Raw genomic sequence first — 12944 nt, 5'->3', positions numbered from 1 at the left:
AGCTAGATCCATTTGTTGTTTGTTGATAAGAATATTTTGACTCAAACCAAAAAAAAAAAAAGAAAAAAAAAAGTTTTAAGTTCTTAATCAGATCATACATGCAATTAAAAACATGGGACAAATACGTCCCTTGGTCCTCAAAGGGTTAATGTGCTTTGATACAGCACTTTGGGAACATCCAACTTCTTTTGCAATTACCTTTTAAGGCTTTCCCTCCTTATGGAGGGTGTCAATGATTCTTTTCTGCACAACTGTCAGGTCAGCAGTCTTTCCCATGATTGTGATTCCTACTGAACCAGACTAAGAGACCATATAAAGGCTCAGGAACCCTTTGCAGGTGTTATGGCTTAATTAGCTGATCAGAGTGGGACACTTTGAGCCTAGAATATTGCACCTTTTCACAATATTCTAATTTTCTGAGATTGTGGATGTGGATTTGGGGTTTTCATGAGCTGTAAGCCATAATCATCACAATTATGAGAAATCACGGCTTGAACTATCTTGGTTTGCATGTAATGAGTCTATCTCATATATTAGTTTCACCTTTTAAGTTGCATTACTGAAATAAATGAATTTTTTCGAGTTTCACCTGTAAATTCTTACTTAACACAAGAGATGCTGAAAATTCATAACTTGCTCTCTATGTGGCGAGACAGAGGTCTGCTGCTCTACTCGACTCTAAGGAAGTGTGGATTGGGGTGCGCTGAATCCCAAAAATGATATAAAGATTTAGAGTAGAGTCAACTAAACAAGTACAGGGACTCCAGTAAGGCAGCTCTCCTACATGAAAGGGCCTCTGATATGAATTACAGATAAAGACCCAGGGATCTTAAAAGAGAGCACCATACCAAATGTACACAGCCGAAACCAGCGGCAAGAGCCTGCATTACAATATTTATAATAATATCTACCAACACAGTTTCAGAATTATTTTAAACTTTTTTTGTACAGAACTTTTGTATCTCTAAAGGCATTGGGGGTTGGGTTGTACTTTTCATTAGGAATTAATGCATGTTGGAGTCTCGGTTTTGGTGTCACGCTCTGTTAACCCTCATTGGCTCTTGACTAGAACAATTTGGAATGCTTCAAATGTAGTCTGTGTAAAACAAGAGGATCAGCATGTGGAGCTTTTATTTCACACATAAGGGGTTAATAGCCGACAGGTTGAACATTGTTAAAGGCTACATAAACTTGAAATAAAATTGGCTTAAAAAAATGTACTTATCTTAAAAACCCTCAAACGCATATGACGAGATATTCATTTCTGTATTCATGCTTATCAAGAGGCTCCCATTTCCTCAAGTGCCTATTTAGTTCACTTTCTAGCTCCAAACTTCTCACAATGACTTTTCGTGATATTTCTGTGGTGTATTAAAAAGGAAATGTATGCTTATCTAATGTCACAGGGAACACATGGCAAAGAGTGACCAAACCCCTATGAAAAACAAGTGACATTTACAGTTTCTGGAAAAACTAAATACATAGAAATAAGGGAGAAGTCTTCCTTTGTTTAAAACTCTATTACCAACCTAAACTTCTGTTTCCTGTCACTGTTACCCCTTGAACATTTCATCTAAAAAGGACCTGTTAATGATGCAACCAGATTTTTTCCAAGGAGTTTGCAAAGAAAATCTGAGGATATCATCTGGAAAACTTTCTTGTAAGGCATCTGTATTTTGAGGGATAAAAAACATATAGGACTTGTGAATGTACAATATGTAAAGCACTGCGTAAATTGTCAGTGCTATATAGCTATAATAAATAAAATTAATATTGTAGAACAGTTTGGTTCCAATTACAGATCTTTTCAAAATGTGTCTGGATGCAATGATAGTTTAAAGTAGATTTAAACCCTAAATGGTCTATCAGACAACTGGCCTGTTTTTTTTTTTTTCTCCATAAAATAGATTTGATCATTTTCCTATCTTTATATCTATTATTGCTGCTGATCGCCTCCAACCACTTTCAGCACTTCCTGTCTACATGCACTGACTACACATCATTACTCTGGATCGGTTTGCTGATGGTGACAATAATGGACTATGTCTGTGCAACATATTTTAGCTTTTGTAGCCTCCACCAGGAGTTGGCGTGGCAATTCAGGGCTTCATCTAGGAGACAGTTGTCACCCCATAACTAAACTCCAGAACAAGGACTTTCATGGCAGAATCATCAAATACTAACTTTTTAAAAATCCGCACATTTAAAAAGAAAAGAACTATGCTGAAAGTATGAGGACATTGAAAATTAGCTAAATTACACAAGCCAACACACATTTTGGTGCCTTGAATGTTAGACCTGTTCCTGGGTATATCTGACCCATCAGCTTGAGTTTATGAGATACAACATAAACACCATATAGCAAGCATGAAACACAAAGCAGCCATAACCTACAAGAATGAAAGGATAGGAGTGGCAATATGCATTCACTTCATATACAATCACAATTATAATACAGTTAATAACTTACACTTTAGAATCCAATGTTACCGATGTAAAATTACAGCTGGATCTATGATAACACTCTCACTATATCTGCTAACTTGTACACAAAAACAAACTAGGTAACAGAAGAACAAGTTGATCAACAAGATCTTTTCAACAACGGACTAAGAAATTATAAAAAACATATCAAAGAAACTAGAGCTCAGGCAGTCTAGCCAATGCAATTTTCTGAATCAGCTCCCCAAATAACACCAAGAACAAGTCTTAAAAGCAAACCAAGAAAAAAAGTGTTTTTTGTTGGGCTGTGTTATTCGTAAATCAAAGTTTGTTTCCTGGCAAACAGGCCTGAGGGCAAATGGAAGAAAGATGCTCATGCCCTCCCAATGTAAAAAAACCCATGAAATCATATACCTGTCAGGTAAGGTTAGTTCTGACAGCTCATTTGGACATCCAGAACATATTTCTATAAACATCCATTGCTGGACCATCCAATAACTCATGTTTATGTCAGTAATGGAGAAGCACTACTAGATACCTTTAACACTGGCATATGAGCAATCAGATTAATAAATCCATCTAAAAGATTATTGGTGGCACCCATGGACACAACTAGAATTAAACCAACAGTTTCTTTTTGAAAATCCTAATTAAGAAAACAGATATTACATTTGGATTGTGAAATCAAAAACTTCCCCATTCCTTAGAAGCAAGGAGCAGAACTAACCAGAAAGCATTAATTTGAGTGAAGTCCTGCAAATGAAGCAGATAAAAGAATTTTGCTTACACACTATAAATTTGTTGTGTCAGAAGTATAAGCTCAAAACACCTGTGAAGTGACCTCTAGACAGGGACACATAACCCAACTACAACCGGAATATCAGATCCATGTACAGAACATTAAACCCACTAAATGTACAATTCTCTTACGTAGATGAGAGTAAAGTCTACTTTTCAAACACAATTTTAAAAGTAATTACATAGTCACATAGTTTGAACTGGATGGATTTTTCTGTTTTTCAGCCAGACTACCATTAAAAAAAAAAAAAGTTATAATTCTATACCCACATTTGGTCCAGAGGAAGGCAAAAAAAACCCCCAGCAAAGCATGATCCAACTTGCTCCTGCGGGGAAAAAAATTCCTTCCTGATCCCCGGAGAGGCAATCGGATATTCTCTGGATCAACTAAAAGTAGAAACTAAAATGTAATGTTGTATAGATCTTAGCCAGAGCATTTTACAGAGTATAAATAAACCAACGGTGGACAAATTTACTGTATATGGAATTCAGGAGTCAGTAAACCTAATCCAGGTGCCACCTTTAATTTATAAGTAGCATGCTAGCTTAAACCCAACTAGCCTTAAAATATCTCCTTCCTAACACCTATGCTGACTAACCCTTGGAACAAGGTATTTGAGCATTTTCTATGCAGTCTGACTGCAGTTCCATCTGCAATCACTAGATGGCACCATGTAGAAACAGGATTTCCTAAATTACTAATCACTCTCAAAGCAATAAACCTGAAGTACAGACTACCATGGCCCAACTGCTGTGTTCACATCAAACTGTGTAAAACATTGTAAAGGGAGCGGTTTCAACAGAAATATTGATTTGTACACAATAATTTAAAATACTATGGTAATATTAGTTTCCTGGGATGTGATATACTAAGTGGTCCTGAAATTTTAACTTCACAGTATCCTCACTGCCTGCCTGGTGGCAAATCCTTTTTGAGATTATGCAAAGACGTCTGCATTTTCTCTTGTATTATGTAATGCCCTAGTTCAGGTTGTAAGTGCAAATACAAATGCAGTATATTAGTCTCCAGGGATATGAGACACACAGAGGGCATGAGGTTATAACTTACATTATCATGGCATTTAAAAAAAAAAAAAAATTATATTTATATATATATATATATATATATATATATATATATATATATATATATATATATATATATATATATATATATATATATATATATATACACACATATATATATACACACATACACACATACATACACACACACACACACACAATCTTGCTTAGGGACACAGCTCTATTTTCTTTATTATTTTTTGGTCTGTGGTAGTCTGCAGAAATACAGGTTTATGGTTTTGTGAGTGTTCAGTAATTATACTGGAGACTCCAGACACTAGCAGAGTTTTTGTAGGCCCTGATCTAATTTAATTTTGCTAATTTCCTCAATCAGTTGCAAGCATCTCCTCCGTGCTGTGGTGTCTTGTGTAAAAGACTAAGAGAGCATAATGGTCAGTACTGTGTGTGGAAATGTAAAATAAAAAAAAAAAACAGGGCAAAGAAAACCAAGATTTAGATGGGTCTCTTTTACTAATATATATATATATATATATATATATATATATATACACATACACATACACACACATACACCGTATTTTTCACTCCATAAGACGCACCTAAGTTTTAGGGGCAGAAAACAGGAAAAAAAAATATTCTGAACCAATGGACTGCAGATATAGTACAGGAGATGACCAGAGACTGCGGCCATAGTACAGGAGATGACCAGAGACTGCAGCCATAGTACAGGAGATGGCCAGAGACTGCGGCCATAGTACAGGAGATGGCCAGAGACTGCGGCCATAGTACAGGAGATGGCCAGAGACTGCGGCCATAGTACAGGAGATGGCCAGAGACTGCGGCCATAGTACAGGAGATGGCCAGAGACTGCGGCCATAGTACAGGAGATGGCCAGAGACTGCGGCCATAGTACAGGAGATGGCCAGAGACTGCGGCCATAGTACAGGAGATGGCCAGAGACTGCGGACATAGTACAGGAGATGGCCAGAGACTGCGGACATAGTACAGGAGATGGCCAGAGACTGCGGACATAGTAAAGGAGATGGCCAGAGACTGCGGACATAGTACAGGAGATGACTTCAGATCTTTGGGGAGGGGGGGAGCGGGTACCTGAATTTGACAGGTACCCGCTCTTACTTCCGTGGAGTTGTTCTTTGGTTAGTGTGCACTCTGCAGCGGGACCTTACCTGTTCCTCTATCCAGCCGCACGCGGTCTTCCTGGCTTCTGTAGTGTGGGCGCTCGGCTTGACAGCCGGGTGCCCAGTGCGCATGAGCAAGAAGCGCTGCGCTTTGTGATTGGTCCGGCGGCTTCTGGGACCTGTCATGTGTCCCAGGTGCTTCCTTACCATTCAAAAAGAGCACAGCTTCTTGCGCATGCGCACTTGGCACCCGGCTGTCAAGCCGAGCGCCCACACTACAGAAGCCAGGAAGACAGCGCGCGGCTGGATAGAGGAACAGGTAAGGTCCCGCTGCAGAGCTGAGCGGCCGGCCCGGTATTCTGACATGGCGGCGGTGGAAATACCAGACAGGCCGCTCCATATTCGCTCCATAAGACGCACTGACATTTCCCCCCCTTTTTTGGGGGGAAAAAAAGTGCGTCTTATGGAGCGAAAAATACAGTATATATAGCTATCTATCTATATCTATTGCACATACATAAATACACACACACACACTTTGGGGTCTATTATTTATTGAAAATTTGCAGTGCGAATGCGTCTTTCACAATCATCATAATGTGTCTAATCGGTTTATTTTTTATATTCATCAGCTCCATCTAGTAATCAGAACACAGGGTTTTCCTGATCAAGGTATTTCAGGAAAATACTTTATTATAGCCACTAAATGGAGCTGAAAATCATAGGAAATAAGACACATGACAGCGATTATTTGTGATGGATTTGTGAATGCTTGAGTCATAAATAGTCCCCTTAGAGTTGATGTGTAAATTTGTCAGCGGAATAAGACTGGCAACTGGCTGTAGTTTACTGGCTCCAACATTTTTCACCTGGCTACCACATCTCTAAGATTTCCAGGCCTATTACCCCAACATCTACTTACTGGCTCAGATTACAAAATCATGTAACTCATGTTGCTTGTACGATTCTGGGGTGTGTTCACAAATGTATGACACAGATCTGCCCCTACTGCAGCCTCTCATTTTGTGACTTGCTACAAAGTCACAGTTCCTTCCTCCTTCCAACAACATACTGATGACAAAGTCTAGGCAACATAATTACCTGAAGTTCAAAGACTTCTGCTCAATAATAAAAAGATGCTACTTTTTTTTTTCTAATTATAAAATACTGTATATGGTGACATGTCAAGAATTTACTTATGCAGACCTAAGAAGTTACTGAAAGGTCCACTAAAAACAGAATTCATCTACTACAGCCACAGACACTTCTGTGTTTTTTGAAGAATTTCTTCGCCCTTTAAAAACTTTCTTTCTATGGCTGCGTAGGAGGTGTTCTAGGTCAATCGCTGTTTGCTTACTTTTCTTATGCAAGCATATAATCAGTGTGATCCTAACTAGGTTCAGTTAAGTCTAAAAGATCTGTTTTTTGTTTGCTATATTGGATCGTGCCATTCATGTTTAAAATGAAGAGTCTACTTCCTGAATTTGACTGCATGCATTTCCATAGAGGGAAAGTTAGAAAGTAGCGCTTTAACAGTAGCAGAACTGTCAAATTATTGGTTTAGGTTCAAAAATATCTAACATCTTGAAATGATCAGTACACATCTTCGCTGGTTGCTTTTTTGACCTGAAAGCTGATGTACCTGTGCCCACAATCACTGAGCTATTCCCACAGTTTCCTAAGCAAAAGTATTCAGAGAAGACCAACACTTAATTTTACCGATAACAGATCATATACACAGAAGTAAACAATACTGTGTGTGGTGTTGTACGCATCTGTATCCATCAGTATAGAAGTCTATGAGCCCATTCACACAGCTGCACCTGGCAATGTATTGCCACATAAGGGTTAGAAGCCTAAAAATTTAAATGGAGCTGCTGCCGGGGTTGTAATTTCTACTGCATGTAAACACTGTACGCATGTAAATGTATGTGTCACTGCTGATTAGTGCCCATATGTAAAATATCAATATGTAGCCATTGATGCTATCCTTGTCGATTACTCACTATTGATGTCTACAAGTAGGTATGGAATGTCATTAATGCAGTGGTAGCAGTACATGTGAAGAATGACCTCAGCATGTAAGCAGCAATAGTGTGCAATCAGCTGGCACTGCCGTTTACACACTATCATGTACATATGAACCTGCCGCCACTGCCTAGCCAAGGACTCATTCACTCTTTAGGGGAGAAGTGTAAAGGGTGTGCAAGCTGCCTGTATGCATCCCAGCTTATACGGACAGAAATTTAGAAATTTGGAAATTTAGACACGGCACACACAACTTTTTATGCAGTTGTGCCTGTGTGAATGAGCCCTAAGGTTAAGTTCACACTATCGTGACTCTGCAAGCCGTGATCTGAACAGCCATGGCAGTCCAATTATTGAATGGGCTGAAGTGCCTTCAAAAACTCAGGGAAAAAGGTCCCTGCATAATTTTAGAAATCACAGCCTGCATGGGAACCACAAGTGCAGTATGGATGCCAGTGCAGGAGGTGACGTCTACACATCTCTTGCATTTCTCTGTGTGGGTAGTTAGCTGCGGGAACAGGTATGGTCTCACAGCGGCAAATCACCTGCACAAAATATGAACCTATCCTTAGGCAGCAAAATATTAGTAGTAAAAAGCATGCATCATGTTTCAACTGTCAGCTGAATGTAAAAGAAAGAATTGCCGGCAATTAAAAAATAAATAAAAAAAAAAAACGGCCCTTCGGGACTGGTATGGATTTTGAGAGTAAGCCCCATGCCAGAAGAAAAGAAAAAAAAAAAAGAAGGGCGTAGGGTCCCCCCCCCAAAAAAAAAATCCATAGCAGACCCTTATCCGAGCATGCAGCCCAGCAGGCCACATGCCCTCAACATGGGGGGGTGCCCCCCCCCCAAAGCACCTTGTCCCCCCCTGTCCGCAGACCCCCACAACCACAGCCCAGGGTTGTGGGGAAGAGGCCCTTGACCCCCCCCCCCCTTTCCTGACCTGCTGGGCTGCATGCTCGGATGAGGGTCTGGTATGGACTTTGGGTAGGACTCCAAGCTATTTTTTTTTTTTTTAATTTTTGGCGTGGGGCTTCCCCTCAAAATCCATACTAGACCAGAAGGGCTTGGTATGGATGGGAGGGAGGGACCCCACGCTGTGTATTATTTAATTGCCAGCAATTCTTTCTTTTACATGCAGCTGCCAGTAGGAATCCCGCTGATAGCTGAAACATTAATGCATGCTTTTCACTACTAAAATACCGCAGGACTTGATAAAATAACTAATGCGGTATTTTAGTAGCCTTTTTTAGTGAATTTACGCTTCTAAAACACAAACGTGCATAAATGCAGCTAAACGCATTATGCAAACGTGGCTAAACTGACATTTTTTTAACGTACGTTTTCCAGCAGTCTGTTTCCATCGTTCAGAAGAGTTTTCCAAACTCCCTGTGTAGATGAACCCTAAGTCACTGCCCATGTGACAGTGGTCTAGCTTAAGCAGCCAAAGGCAAGGCCAGAACATGGGGGATATCACAAGCTCTCCCTTACCTTGGGAGGCACTGATTTTTACCTTTTTTTTTTTTCCAGGCTGAGTCTTGTATCTCAGTCTAAATTCTATGTAATCTATTCTTGTAACATTTCATGCAGCTCCTCATGGCCTTTTGGCTAAGATCAAGTGTAGTATCTGTTCTTATCAGTGTCCAGTGGGGGTGCTCCCGACCATTCTAGTTTACGGGGATGGTTGTTGTATAGTACCCTCACTGGTATGATGGGGGTCCGGAAGGCTAGTACCGGAGGGACAGAAACCAGGGAGCGCCATGATTCGTTCTGGGGCCTTGGGAGTAATTCCTCTGGGGAGACCGGAAAGACCCAGTACCTCCTGATCTGAACGTGCTACCTTGGTCTGGCCTGGGGCTGGGGACGCAAAAAGTCCGCAAACTCAGTGCCCCCTGGGGAAGACGCTCTCAGGGGTGTCACTAGTAACACTTGGGTGTGGGACCCCACGGTGTGAAGATGACACATGGCCACTGTTTTTCACTTCTTTTTGCACAGCGCCCTAAGGACCAGGTCTTTTGGCTAAGTCCAGGGCAATTTTTGCTACAGGCCTCAGGGCCTGGTCTGTGCACTATTAGGCACGGTACCACTTTTTTATTTTATTCTATTTATTTAAACCACTCCCACGTTTTGTCACTTTTTCTGTTCTTATGTGTGTGTTTTTCACGGATGGAGGGTGTGGGTCCTCGGGCCTTACCTGAAGTCTAGGGGGAGGATGTGTGGCCATACGGTTCCTTCCTCCCCTGATCCCTAGGGGGTTTTCTCTCCGGGAGAACCCCCTTGCCTAGTACTGGATGTCCGGCTTCGGCTGGGCATAAGGAACGGTGGTCCACCAGGCCTTTTGGCCAGGAGGACCAAATGGGAACCTTGTCCCTGTCAGGAGCTTCGTGCCCCGGGGGATCGGGTGAACGGTCCAACCCTTTCGGGGGTAGGACAAACACACCCCTAAGTGCACGTTTTTCGTGTGTGTGTTCTTGCACTTGCACTTTTTTGCGGACACTTACGGGTTTTTACGTTATAGTTGCACGTTTGCGGACTTAAAAAAAGAAAAAAAAAAAATTCATGCAGCTCCTCATATGTGGCATAGAAGTGTGTGCCTCCTAAGTCATACTAGCAATCCTGTCAACTTCTAAAGAGGGAGTCCCTCTGAAAAAATGTATTCTGATCATAATATCCAGCAGCTGACATTCCTTTATACACGCTGCATGGATGAGGGCATTAATGGAAATTCAAAATGTGTATGGCAATGTACAGCTAGGTGAACAAGTAAAAGCAGGCTGTGCTCTTGCCATGCATTTCTAGGCTCAATTACTTTTTTTTTTTTTTTAGGTGTACAATTAGCATAGGAAATCTTTACTAACAGATATATGTAATGTACTATACTATATACTATACATAATGTACTATATAAAACATCCTTGATGACATTCACAAAGCAGTGTTCTGAAACAAAAACCGAGTTTAAATGAAAGCTCCCTTTTAAAATTTCCAATAGATAATGTGTCTGAAAACACATTAGGCTCGTTTGTTCTTTTTAAACAGGGTGGAGTACTAGTTAAGTGCTGATAAGAGTGGAGAGAGAATGAAAACAATACTAAGGGGGAGGGAGGGGGCGACAAGTGGGTGGAAGCAAATGATAAGCAATTTATACCCACAAGGGTTGTCATTTCCACCCACACATTTTTGACAAACCAGTTCAATATAAAATGACTCAGATGCATGAGATAATCCTGCATTTTTGGTATAATGATTCATTTGCACAACGCTGTCATGGATGTCTGGAGGTTTCAAAACGGCTGCGGCCAATCATTTTATACAAGGTCACACTGAACTTTGACTAGGATAAGACAATGCGATACAATCCTATATTGTATCTTCAGTGAGCACATCGGTTATTTGATTAAACTTTTGAAGTGTGTGATAGATATATATATATATATATATATATACATACATACATACATACACACACACACACATATATATATGTACACACGAACACTTTTTATTCAGAGTATACCATCAAGTCAATTAAACTCCTGGGTTACTTATTTGGTCAGTTAAGTAGCAGAGGAGGTTGTTAATCAGTTTCAACTGCTTTGGTGTTAATGAAATTAACAACAGGTGCACTAGATGGGCAATAATGAGGCAACCCCCAAAACAGGAATGGTTTTACAGGTGGAAGCCTCTGGCATTTTTTTCCCTGCTCATCTTTTCTCTTTTTCACTAGTTTTGCATGTGGTTAGGGTCAAGTGTCACTACTGGTAGCATGAGGCGATATCTGGACCCTACAGAGGTTGCACAGGCAGTCAAATTCCTAGAGGATGGCACACCAATACGTATCATTGCAGATGGTTTGCTGTGTCTCCCAGCACAATCTCAAAGAGCATGGAGGAGATTCCAGGAGTGAGGCAGTTACTCTAGGAGAGCTGGACAGGGCTGTAGAAGGTCCTTAACCCATCAGCAGGACCAGTTTGTACAAGGAGGAACAGGATGAGCACTGCTAGAGCCCTACAAAAATGACCTTCAGCAGGCCACTGGCATGAATGTCTCTGACCAAACAATCAGAAACAGACTTCGTGAGGGCGGCCTCAGGGCCCGATGTCCTCTAGTGGTCCCTGTGCTCACTGCTCACCACCATAGAGCTTGATTGGCATTTGCCATTGAACACCAGAATTAGCAGGTCAGCCACTGGTGCCCTGTGCTTTTCACACATGAGAGCAGGTTCACCCTGAGTACATGTGACAGACGTGAAAGGGTCTGGGGAAGCCGTGGAGAACATTATGCTGCATGTAACATTGTTCAGCATAACTGTTTTGGTGGTGGTTCAGTCATGGTCTGGGGAGACATAACCATGGAGGGACTCACAGATCTCTATAGGATAGACAATGGCACCCTGGCTGCCATTATGTATCGGGATGAAATCCTTGGACCCATTGTCAGATCCTATGCTGATGCAGTGGGTCATGGGTTCCTTCTGGTGCATGACAATGCCTGGCCTCATGTGGCAAGAGTATGAAGGCAGTTCCTTGAGGATGAATGAATTGATACCATTGAATGACCCCACGCTCGCCTGACCTAAATCCAATAGAAGACCTCTGGGATATATGTGTCGGTTGCACCTCAGACTGTCCAGGAGCTCAGTGATGCCCTGGTCCAGATCTGGGAGGAAATACCCCAGGACGCCATCCGTCATCTCATTAGGGACATTCCCCAATGTTGTCAGGCATGCATACAAGCACATGGGGGCATACAAACCAAGTACAATTTTGAGTTGCTGCAATGAAATTTCAGCAAAATAAACTAGCCTGCTGCATCATTTTTTCACTTTGATTTTCGGGGTGTCTCTGAATTCAGTCCTCTGTAGGTTGATCATTTTCATCAAATGATGGGGCATACTTCTGTTCCTAACACATTACCCAGTCCATATCAGTATAGATATCCAGCATGATAATTTTCCCCATTGAGATCCGATGTGTTTTCAAAGTGTTACTTTAATTGTTTTTGAGCAGTGTGTGTATAATATATCTATCTATCTATATCTATCAGGTGTCAGACAAGATTACTGAAACACCAGGTAAAAAAAAAACAAATTACCTAATATGGTGTTGGACCACCTTTGGCATCCAAGATGGCCTGAATTCCCTGGCAATTGACAAATATAAACCTTCGATAGTGGATAATGGAATCTGATACTACTCTTCATGCAAAAATCATTCCAGTTCTCGCAAAGGTGCTGGGACGTGAAAACAAGCCCCAACCTTATTCTCCAGCGGTGCCCAGGGAATGTGCAAGACTTTGCCTACATACTCATCAAACCACGATCTGATAACACCAGCAGTGTGAATCGGAGCATTGTCATTATGGAAAATGGCACAGTCTTCGGGAAACAGTGTCTACACTATAGTGGGCCAAAATTTGCACATAGTCCCTGGCAGTAATTCTACTTTTCAAGGTGATGACGGGGCCTGCAGAATACCAAGATATGTCTGC

General features: G+C 41.2%; 1 protein-coding gene and 1 pseudogene across 2 annotated transcripts in view; one reads left to right on the top strand and one right to left on the bottom strand.

The window, feature by feature from the left end:
* Positions 1–12944, bottom strand: part of ITPRID2 (ITPR interacting domain containing 2) — a 124172-nt gene that overhangs the window by 41194 nt on the left and 70034 nt on the right. The window lies entirely within an intron of this gene.
* Positions 9043–9157, top strand: LOC149459628 (U2 spliceosomal RNA; annotated as a pseudogene).

This window comes from Staurois parvus, unplaced genomic scaffold (genome assembly GCF_062004578.1).
Source record: "Staurois parvus isolate SC_StPar_1 unplaced genomic scaffold, SC_StPar_1.0 ptg000251l, whole genome shotgun sequence".
Classification (NCBI taxonomy): domain Eukaryota; kingdom Metazoa; phylum Chordata; class Amphibia; order Anura; family Ranidae; genus Staurois; species Staurois parvus.
This window is presented reverse-complemented; position numbering and strand designations above follow the sequence as displayed.